Source organism: Haliotis rubra, unplaced genomic scaffold (assembly GCF_003918875.1).
Source record: "Haliotis rubra isolate DU_JTF1 unplaced genomic scaffold, ASM391887v1 Scf1150, whole genome shotgun sequence".
NCBI classification, from domain to species: domain Eukaryota; kingdom Metazoa; phylum Mollusca; class Gastropoda; order Lepetellida; family Haliotidae; genus Haliotis; species Haliotis rubra.
The window spans coordinates 186,186-198,690 of record NW_025765060.1 but is presented as its reverse complement, the minus strand read 5'-3'; the positions used below and the strand labels follow the sequence as shown (position 1 = coordinate 198,690).

General features: G+C 40.4%; 1 long non-coding RNA gene across 1 annotated transcript; it reads right to left on the bottom strand.

The window, feature by feature from the left end:
• Positions 1 to 10,964: 10,964 nt before the first annotated feature.
• Positions 10,965 to 11,510, bottom strand: LOC124255218. The gene is made up of 2 exons (XR_006892641.1): positions 11,228 to 11,510; positions 10,965 to 11,179 (listed from the first exon to the last, which is right to left on the bottom strand). It is a non-coding gene; the product is annotated as an uncharacterized LOC124255218 (long non-coding RNA).
• Positions 11,511 to 12,505: the final 995 nt, after the last annotated feature.

The window sequence follows — 12,505 nt, the reverse complement described above, 5'->3', positions numbered from 1 at the left end:
TAGAATATACTCGCTTAGTTACACTGTTCATGTTTATATTTCAAAACAAAATAACAATCTATTCAGTTACATAATTTGAACCGAGAGGAGCATCTCAGCTGTAAGCACACAGTCAGTGCACAGCTTATTACATTTTCAGATTCAAACTGTAATAATAACTTTAGGAAGTGTTCTGTTTTTATCCTGCAGAGATACGCGGTCTTGATGAACAGGTATCTCAATCAAATCAAACCATATATACTACTCAAAGTTTGATAAGGATCATATAGTTCTTACATGATAAAATCAATATATGAATTGATATGACACGCAAATTTCATCACAATGTTGGACTGACCCCTCTTGAGCCTCAAAACACAGGTTAGGTAGGGAAATGCATGCTGCAATGATCATGAGTAGCACGTGAAGCATGGTACCCACATTTTTCACATTTCTGAGTGCTTGTCGTTGATTTGAATTTGGGCATTGTCTTTACATCTGACATCGTTTAAGTCACTGTTACTCTATGAAAATGCCTCCACAACGTCAAAGACGTCGTTTGACTGTTGAAGAATTGGCCAGATGCATAGGAATGCTCGAAAATAGTGCAAGACAACGTCACGTTGCAGAGCTATTGGGTGTCAGTCAGAGCGTTATTTGCAGAGCTTGGAACCGGTATCAAGCTCATGGTTCAGCTTCTCATCGACATGGAGGCGACAGAGAAAGGTCCACCACGCATCAAGATGACCGTTTTCTCTTGATTTCAGCACATCGTCATCGGTTTGCAACGGCGACTGCGCTTAGAAATGATCTTCTGAATGCAACTGGAGTTAACATTTCCACGCAAACTGTGCGTAATCGTCTTCATGAAGCTGGTCTTCGTTCCCGGAGAGCCTGTATTCGCATCCCTCTTACTCAGCGACACAGACAAGATCGTTTGAATTAGGCCAGGGCTCATGTGAATTGGAGGGTTGTTGATTGGGCCCCTGTACTTTTCACAGACGAGTCGAGGTTTTGTGTTGACTTCACAGATCGTCGTGCACGAGTGTGGAGAAGGGCAGGAGAACGATATCAGGACGCTAATGTTGCTGAACACGACAGATATGGTGGTGGGTCGTTGATGATTTGGGAGGAATCAGTCGAGCTGGACGAACTGATCTCCATGTCCTAAGGCGAGGCACGATGACCGGAGTGCGCTACAGGGATGAAGTCCTGATGTGTACGTGAGACCATATGCTGGTGCTGTTGGTCCTGACTTCATCCTCATGGACGATAATGCACGTCCACATCGTGCTAGGGTGGTGGACGAGTACCTGGAACGTGAGACAATTGTTCGTATGGACTGGCCAGCTCGTTCTCCAGACCTCAACCCTATCGAGCATGTCTGGAATATGCTTCAGGTAGCGATTTCACGTCGTCCTGTACAACCAACCACCCTCCAGGAACTTGAACATGTTCTGATCCAAGAATGGAACAATCTCTATCTTGCGTCCATTCAAAACCTCGTTGGAAGCATGAGACGACGTTGCCAAGCTGTCATTGGAGCTAACGGAGGCCATACCCGCTATTGACACTTGTTTGTGCAGTGTGAAATGGAATGTGCAGAGTTTAAACAATTTCGTGATCATGAAATTACCATGCTTTTTATGGTACTCTCCCTTTACCTTAGGAGTACGCGATGCAATGTCATGTTTGCCAAATTTTTCTGTCACAATTTCTTGAAGTAAACATTTCTGAACATCAATCACTCTGTGTTGGTTGTCATTCACCTTTGTTGAAAGTTTTACAAGTGCTGAAAAATATGATCCTTATCAAACTTTGAGTAGTATATATTTGATACCTCTGCTATAACAGATGTATTTCGAATTTATCCATATGTGATATTGAAAGGCAAAACATGTGGAAAGTGAAAACTGAGGCCAGTAGTAGAAATGCTTATGTGTTGTGTACAGTTTTCTGATCAACATATTCACTGTTTCAGCCTCGACTGACCCTGGTCCGAGCAAGACGGATCCACCAGTGGCAATGACGACACAAGACGCTGATCTACCTGGTAGGTGGGAGGAAGCTCAGTCCTTAATTCTTCCTGCATTTAACAGACTGATGTTATACCCGTGGAGATTCTGACTTGAGGGATGGGTCTCACCTATAGTATCGATCGACGTTCATGTTGTCAATCACAGGATTTCAAACTGTAAAATCTAAATTTAGGAAGTGTTACTCTTTTCCTGCATAGACACGTGGTCTCGATGAAGAGTTATCTCAGTCAAATTAAACCATATATATTTAATACTTCTTCCATAAGAGATGTATTTAATCATACATAATATTGAAAGGCACAACGTATGTGGAAAGGCGAAAACTGAGGCCAGTAGTTATAATGTATGTATAGTTTTCTGAATAAAATATTCCGTTTCAGCCTCGACTGATCCGAGCTCGAGCAACACGGTTCCACCAGCGCCAGAGACGACACAAGACTCTGATCTACATGGTAGGTGGGAGAACTCAGCAGGCAGGAAGCTATAAGTCCTTAATTCTTCCTGTATTCAACACGTTGATGTATATACCCGTGGAGATTCTGAGATGAGTCTCGCCTATGGTATCGATCAACAATCATGTTGTCAATCACAGGATTTCATGAACCGGGTATTTATGCTGAGGTCGTCATCAGACAGCTGGAATACTGCTGAGTGTGGCGTTAAACAATAAACAAAACACTGACATAAACCAGCGTTATATCTTATTGCCCTAATAAATACCAAACAACAGTTGTACTGACATTATCAACTTGTAAAGTTCAACAAACATTATCACTCTGCAGCAGAACACAAAACATTGCTACAACTTCTGGTTCTAACAGAGAGTTCTGTATTAAACACACCATCCATAATTCCAGAAACCACATGTTGACATTCCCGCCATGTTGTATTGTTGTCAGCCATGATGGACTTGTTTAAATGATGTAGCAATGTCCGAGTCACGTAGCAACATGATGAAAACATTGTAGATGTGTGACAAAGATGTCTGGCGAGAGTGAAGCTGATCCTGACAGCGGGTCACGTGGACATTAACACTAGAGGAGGAGACTAAGGAGCTCTTATGACTTTCCGACAATTATTATTGTCTGTCACTACAAAGACATATCTTGTCAAGGACCTTAAAACTCAGCAAATCACTCAAAAGAAAGAACCTGCGATCCTACAGATTACGTTACCATTGCCAGTGTGTGTCATGGGGTATTCAAACACAAGTTCTTGACAGCATACACTCATGTCAAACTACTTTGGCAAGGAACTGTCACTCCATGGCTGCCCATCAAAGAGCATGAAAATCAACACTGGTTGGAAGTCAAACCTGGGTCCTGGCTAACCTTTCAAGCAATACAAGAAGCAGGGCTGTCATTCATGAAAAAGAAACCCTTCCCAGTCCCTGGAGATGGATACACTAAGGGTCAATACAATGGCTGATCCACTCCAAACACAAGCACATTCAACATGCGTTGAATGAAGGTGAATATCAGATCCCAGGGACCAAGTATAAGGTGGACGGGTACTGTCGTGACAGCAACACTGTCTACCAGTTTGACGGTTGTGTCTATCATGGTCGTCCTACATGCTATCCTCATGACCGGGACAAAACAGTACTGCCTCACACCAAGCAGTCTGTCAATGAATTGTATGCCTTAACCATGAAGAGAAATGCAACCATCAAGCAGAATGGTTACGAGTTAGTTCCTCTCTGGGAACATGATTTCATGCAAGAACTGAAAACCAAACCTGAACTGAAAACCTATGTGACCACCTTAGATCTCCAGGAACGATTAGATCCAAGAGATTCATTTTTCGGTGCTCCGACTAATGCTTCCAAGTTGTATTATGAAACTAAAGAGAAGGAAAACATTTTGTACATGGATTTTACATCCTTGTACCCTTGTGTAAACAAGTATGGTCAGTATCCTGTTGGGCACCCTTAAATCATTACCAGAGATTTCAAATCTCTAGAGCAGTACTTTGGCATTGCCAAAGTCAAGATTTACCCCCTCGTGAACTGCATCAACCAGTCTTGCCCTTTAGATCGAATGGGAAACTCAAATTTGCATTGTGTCAAACTTGTGCTAATTCAGAGCAACAAACACAATGTCAGCACACCGATGAAGAACGTAGTTTCATTGGGACATTGTGCATTCCAGAGTTAATCAAAGCTCACGAGAAAGGCAATGAAGTTCAAAAGGTGTATGAAGTTTTTCACTGGGCAGAAAGCACCAAGTATGACAAAATGACCCAATTAGGCGGTCTGTTTGCAAGTTACATCAACATGAAGGCCATGTTTATCTAGTCAGGGCCATACCCAGGGCCATATCTATTATATTCTGGGCTCTCAGGGCCACACAGAGCCATATGTATTTTAGTCAGGGCCACATAGGGCCACACTATAAATAGGATTAGTTTGATAAATGAATTTTATTCAACAACATGGGTAGGTAAAGGAAAGACGGTCCTGTACCGGGTTGTTCAGCTCAAAATGTACTGAGACTCCCCAATCACCTGTTCCAAGTTCACAAATTAGACACTCAAGGGAAGAAGCACTGGTTAAAAAGGAAAGCAGAAATGACTCAAGTACAACCCACTTCACCTAAGTCAGCTGAAAGTGTGATCGATCCGACTAAATCTTGGTGGGAAACAGAGATTTACACCCTTCGAACCCTGCTTCAGTATTTGTGTTTCTGGACTAACAGGAGCTGGAAAGACTCATTGGGTGTATAGACTGCAAAATAGAAATGGTATATATGTTAAATACCCACCCCGAAAAATTCTGTACTGTTATGGTGTCTACCAATCCCTGTATGACGATAAGGAAAAAACAGTGCCAAACCTCGTGTTCCAACAGGGATTACCCACAGAATCAGACATTGAACAGTTTTCCTCTGGTGGGCATCATGGACTCATTATCCTGGACGATCTTTTACATCAAGTGTTAAGTTCTTAAGACATGGAACTGTTTTTTACACAATGTTGTCATCATAGATACCTTAGTGTTATATTTATTACTCAGAACTTGTATGGTCAAGGCAAGTCAACACGAACTATAGCCCTGAACACTTGGTACTTGGTGTTGTTCAAGAATGTTTGTGATATCTCACAGATGATGACCCTTGGAAAACAGTTATTTCCTGGACGTGCAGGGGTTCTCGTGGAAGCATACACAGATGCTATGACACAGCCTTGTGGATATCTGGTGTTGGCCATGTCTCCACGTGCAGAAGATAAACTTAGACTTAGAACCCGAATTTTTCCATGTGCCAAGATTATTAATAGCAGTGACTTTGATTCCTATGTTCATTCAGCGAGTAGCCTGTGAGCAAGACTGTTCTGCCTATAAATAGTGGCGAAGATTAATTGAAACCCCATTATGTCAAAGACACTCACACAGAGCGGATATTTCTTACGTTTTTGCAAGAGAGTACATCCACTGTTCAAAAGAAGCTGTTGTTGCAAAGTGTGACTGATGAACAATTAAAAGCCTTGACAGATATTATTTATAATCTGTTACATTCAGATGTTCCTCTGTCAAAGCATAATTTGAAAGCACTGAGAAAACACTGAAAGGCACTTCGTTTTCTTGGTAATACAAGTTTCTAAAGCACAGGAAACAACAATTACTGTCAAAAAGTGTGGCCGTCATTAGTTTAGTGTTGAAGGTTGTTGGACCTCTACTGAAGAAGGCATTGTAATGGAGCATATCCAAAAACAGGTGCTCATTCCTATGGATAAATATAAACGACTCTTGAAAAATCATGTGAATCCAATGAGTAGTGGTGCAATGGATACTTCATACAGACAGTTAGGTGCTGCTTTATTGAGACACATACAAAATGATCCAGACCAAAGGCTGTCATGGAATCGGAAAAGTGTACTCATCTACAAGGGTCAACTCATTCAGGGAAGTCATATTGCAGACTTTCTCAAGGACTCCCAGCATCTTTACAGACGATTACAGCCCAAGGAACTGACTGAATTATATCAGGCCTTAAAAGACATCAATGTGCCTCAAGGACTAATTGCCAACAGACAACGGCTGAAAGTGGAAATGAATTCCAAAACACTGGAAATGACACTGAGGTCTAAACCTCCGGGAATACCAGTTCAACAGAGGAAAAACAAGAAGCCTAAACAGACACTTAAATGGATCTCTTTATGAATTTATGTATGTGTTGTAAAGTAGACTATGGCTAACACGAGGTCGGAGCGATTCTTCCTCAGGATATCACGGTGAGCGGCTTCCATGTCCTATCTTCGAGGTAAACGGCTACCAGAACCAATGGAGTCAAGAGCATGCGCGAGTTCTCTCTGGTGACTGAAGTCTGAATGACATGGGGACTGTTTGGGGGCTTTATATTGCCCACTCGAGTCTAAAAATACCTATGGGGAAGTTGTTTATCCCAAGGTCAGCTCAGAACAAGGTGATTGCCCCCATCCGCTTACCCACGGTCGCGATGTCAGAGAAGTGTTTGAACTCGTTCACCAACATGGCGGATATGGGACTGTGTTCTCCAAGGTCATTGTGAGGTCATCCTACCGGGCTATGCCTAATGAGGTCACACAGGTGGTGATGTCCTCATAAAATCAAAATGGCGGATATTCGTTTATTCCAGCCCCTATGCAATAAGTAAAATGAGAAGAACAGCAAAAGCTGTACAACATGTCCTGGGTCTTACTAATCAGCACCTACATAGTAAATTCCAGCTGAATTGCTGCACAAACAAGCATTTTCACAAAGGTGACAATCCCCCGCCGCAAATTATCAAATCAAACTTAAAAAGTAATGAGCGTGAAGATCGTAATTTAAGTTAAATGTCAACAAAAACATGACCAGTCAACATTTCTTGTTATCTTGCTCTGTAGTTGTTCAAACACACAAATATTTTCAAGACTCACTTTGACCTTGACATTAATGTCTTATTGTATGAAATATGAAAAAATAGTAATAAAGAAATTGCTTATGGAAAAACATTCAAAAGAAGCCTTGAAAGTTATGATGAAAATCCAGTGAACTAGCTCACAATTTTTAACAGGCAATTTAACATGCTGAAATCTTCAAAGTGTCGCCGTGATCTTGAAAATTAAGTGATGGTCACCAAAATCGACTGATGAAGCTTGATGTCGAATATGAAGAAAATCCAGTGAACGGTTCTTGAGATATCTCGCTGACAAGGGTAAAACGTTAAAGTCCCCTTTTGACCTTGAAATGAAAGTCAAGGTAACCAAACCTGACTGGGACCCTTTACTGTGATGAACCTAGGTACCAAATATGAAAAGAATCCAGTCAACGGTTCTTTAGATATTCCAATTCGTACGTACGGGCGGCCGTTCGTAGGTACGTACATACGGACGGACGGAGCATAATACTATATCCCCCACTTCGCACTAAAAGCGGGTATACATGGCGGTCATATTTGAAATCGGATCTGAATGGCCCGAACATTCTTTGGTCTACCTAGGTGCAGGAGAATATATGAAAATGTTCAGCCTCACCAATCAAGTAGATAGTTTCAGAAAACATTTTTTAAAGATATAACTGAAATTAAAGGCCGGGCCAAATAACAGGTCAAACAAAGGTCAAACGGCCAAGTAAAGCAAAACCCGTAATGTACGAGTTGGGTCTGTCTGGCACCGACTAACAACCTGTCTGGCACCGACTAACAACCTGTCTGGCACCAACTAACTATCTGTCTGGCACAGACTTACAACCTGTCTGGCACAGACTTACAACCTGTCTGGCACAGACTAACAACTTTCAGTTGATTCACTGCAGAAATTTGGGACTACAGAGCGAAAATGGCACTTTCGATATTGCCGCTGTAGCCCTCATATCTGAAATTAGATCGGGATGCCTGTAACAACCTTTGGTGTCCTCTTGATTTGGAACAGGCATGTCAAGTTCCAGCTTCATCGGCTAAGTTGTTTCGGAGATGATTTTTACAGATGTCGCACGACCGACATCACACGAAGTCGGACATACAATCCACGACAGAAGCTTATTAGGATTTTGTCCTGGTGGCTAAATGTGTTTATGTTCACCATCCAACACAGATGCCCGGTACGTTGTAAACACGTATATATCTTTACTTGACGTTTCAATATTTAAATTATGTTAATAGCGTAGAAACAGTGAGGGTTATTATTCAGCGAGGGTATTTTTTTCAATACATGACCCGCGTTATTTTTCAGTAGCAGCCGGGTGATTGTTCAATGTTGAAAAAGCACCCGCAAGGTACCTTTTCAACACGGGTATATTTTCAATCTTACATCGGCAGGGATTACCCTGTTGATGGTGTGGCTGTTCATACACCATGACTACACCACGTGCTCGTCAAAAAATCCTCGGCATATTCTTTTTGCCTGCACTTTACTTGCCTATAAGTGGAATAGGGTTAACAGTCCAAAGTTAGCACAATTATAGTCTGTTCGAGTAAGTGCATGACTTCACCCACCACCAAGTTTATTCACTGACTGACTGTAGTTTTACGACGTTTTAGCAGTCTTTCAGCAATATCACGGCGGGGGACGCCAGAAATCGGCGCCACACACTGTACCCATATGGAGAATCGAACCCGGGCCTTCGGCGGGACGAGCGAACGCTTTAACCACTAGGCAATGATTAGCGAACTCCGTCATTAAAATTAATCACATATGACATGAGTTTAGTACTCAAGGGCTACACGTTTACATGCAGGCAACAAATGAACACCCCGATATTTCTGCCATACCGTGAATAATCTATACATTAAACCTGAATAAATCTATTAATCTAAACCATAAAACCTGTCGTCAATGGACAGTAAAACCACTACACTTGTATCAGTCAGAATTACAACCAGCACGTAACAGTAAAATATCAGCAGTACTCGGAGATTACTCAAGATTAAAACAGGCTGCAAACCGCCAGGAGCTGCAGGTAGATCACGGTCCACCCCTAAACATTAGCGAGGATATTTTCTTTGAGTGGCATTTTCAGAAGTTTCAGTAAGTTCAGATACAATTAATGAATCGTGTTAAAACTCATCCTTATCAGATGAGGAATATATATTTAGGTGATATGATTTGACTAGAATTAAATTTAAAGGATGATACGGGCGGAACAAGACAGATTGATACAAGCGACAATATACAGACACTGGCTTCATGGTAGGCGGATTTAGGTCACGACGACTCAACACACGAGCCGCTCCTAAATGATCGCCTCCATCTGACCTGATGATATACACAGGTAACTCCCTCCCCCGCAACTTAACCCAGTCCATACCATACATTACAGTCGTGCACGATACATTACCCTCGTGTTATACCATGCGAATGCACGCTGCAAGTCCAGACGATACGGGGATATACAACATGGCTGCCTGTTTGTCGAGTACTTACAGACGCGGGCGTGAGGCGGAGCGACTGTTCAGAGAAAGCCGTGAACGGTGGAGAACATGTCGGAAAACAGTGAGCAATCGTGGTTGCTGCTTCGATTACTGTTGAATGTACAAGCCATTGTACACTCAATGTAAAATGCAAGCCCACCACAGCGAGTTCCAACCGTCCTTCCCGACGCTCGCCCCAGACTGGTGTCAAGGCTGGGCTCTGATCACGTGACATGTATGCAATCGCTGTGTCATACCTCTCAGGCCGCCGCATATAACAGCTACCAGGCAAAGTCCATATCCCCAATGGCAGAAAACGTTTCGTGACGGTGTTTGGTCAAAACACTTCAAGTACAATCGTTTTTTAATTTGGCATGATGCAATATAATTGCTCTACCATTGTGAATTTTTAATTTCATGAATTATGATGTAATAATAAAAAGTTGTTTAATAAAATATCATTAAAATATTATCACAGTTCACTATTTGTTACGAGGTAGGAGTGCAAATAGCTATTGATTTATTTACCTGTGCTGAGCCTTTCTCGCACACCTGTATGTACATCTCTGTGCACTCGTCCCTCGAAACAAAAGTAAACTATGCCAATATTTTTATGATAAAATTTTAATGATGAAAAACGTGGGAGAGTTTGTGCCTCATCTCATTCACTTTAGTTAGAACTTTGAAGAGAAATGATGTTGTAGAAATTATATGAACCCTTTTTTAATGTTCAAACTATCACCTACTTGACCCCCCTCCTCTCTGTCCTTCCCCTCTTTTGTACATAACATGCAGGGGGACTGTTTAGTAAGTAATAATTGTAACAACCTGTGGACTGTTTAGTAAGTAATAATTGTAACAACCTGTGGACTGTTTAGTAAGTAATAATTGTAACAACCTGTGGACTGTTTAGTAAGTAATAATTGTAACAACCTGTGGACTGTTTAGTAAGTAATAATTGTAACAACCTGTGCCTATCAAACATCTAACCTGTGGACTGATCTGCATGGTGGATGCAGTGCAGTGATTGTGACAAGTGCTGAGAGGTGTTAAGATGGCTGGTGACATAGATACTCAAAATCACCAATCAAGACAAAGAATCAGGTTTCAGGCCTTTGATCAAGACAATAAAACATTTACACTAAAATAGAATAACCTGACTACCCTTAAAACAAGAATGCACTGACCCAATAACCTAATTGAGCTATAAGAGTATTATACCAGAGATCAAGATAGACAGACAACTGATTAGATTACTCATTGTAAACAAGCGGTAATCTGTTGAACAATCCTATACACTACCGGTATATACAATAATAAAACCCGATTGGTACAAATAAACAAATATAAAATGTTTGATTTCATCCCTGTTACACTATCAATCAAGGGCATATGAATAGTAATACAGTTTAAAATCTCTAAACATTGGGCATATTGACCTGTTGCAATTGCATGTAGTTTCTGCAAGACTCACACATAATTTAACAATCAACATCTTTGGATTCCATTATTGTAGTTTTTAGTCAACTTTAGTCGAGCAGATATAGTCACAATATGGAGTAAGAACACAACACAGGTATGTATGAAGAATAACTTTATCAGATAAATATAACAAGAAGAAACTTTACAGTTTACACTCACACCTGTTCAACTTGAGTCCACTAACTACCGCCCTTCAAGGGCATCACACACTGGACACAGTTCACACAGATCACACAATTACTGTTTCCCTCAACATACTTAAGGTTACTTCACACAACGCACTAATACATTAATAGTACAATAACACTCTACCTACCTCATACAACTCACTAATACATTAATAGTACAATAACACTTTACCTGCCTCATACAACTCACTAATACATTAATAGTACAATAACACTCTACCTGCCTCATACAACTCACTAATACATTAATAGTACAATAACTCTCTACCTACCTCATACAACTCACCAATACATGAATAGTACAGTAACTCTCTACCTGCCTCATACAACTCACTAATACATTAATAGTACAATAACACTCTACCTGCCTCATACAACTCACCAATACATTAATAGTACAATAACGCTCTACCTACCTCATACAATAGACCCAACTGTAGATGTTTGAGGCATAATCCCACTCTTGGATAAAGGCATGTGAGTAATATAATACATACCACATTAGTAGAGCTGTGACCATATATCGTAGTATCGATAATCACGATACATTTTCTGACAATAAATATATTGATACTTTTTTTGGTAATGTGATATGTATCCTTGACCTTAAACTTATTAATTTTCACCAGAAATTGGCGGTTATGTCAAAATTTACACTGTTAATTGCTATCAAAAGATACATTTTGAAAGAAAATAACTAAAGCTAGCATATCGTGATATGCATCGAATCGAATCGTATCGTTCCAAGATATCGCAATATGTATCGTATCGTGATATTTCTGTATCATCACAACTCTACAAATTAGTACTGTTACTTCGTTTCATTCAGAATTTACTCCCAAGTTTGAATTGTTATGTACTATCATAAGTTCAGAGGAAATCTTGAAATTTCTTAAACTGTAGGATTTAAAGGCTTTAAGTCACTTCTGTTCTGACTAATAATAAAAGGAATACATCTCTGAAAATAAGAACTACTGACCCAGTACATTCAGAATTTTCTCACAGGTTTGAAGTGCTATTTACTATCATCAGTCCTAAGGGAAACTGCAAGCTTTAAAAGCTTTATCCCACTTCAGGTCAAGGACAGGTGACTAATGATAATAGTTTGAAGTTTGAAATGTTATTTGGTATCACCAGTCTAGAGGAAATCTAGAAATTCGAGTAAGATTCTCATAAGATACACATTGGATAAATGTATGTCAATTTTGTACATGAAACTCCATACATGGTTACTTTGAAATATAATGAAAATATAGCATCTGTGTCACTTTAAAAGTCATTTTGTCAATCATTCCTCCATTAAGATTTTGGTATTTACACAGAGTTGGCAATATACATAAGCCTTCCTGCCCCTCTGCTCCTCTGTATCAAATCTCAATACAGTCAAAAACACAGGGGGTGGACTCCATTTCTGAATTTTTATTGTTAAGATGCTTGTGATTCAGGTTCT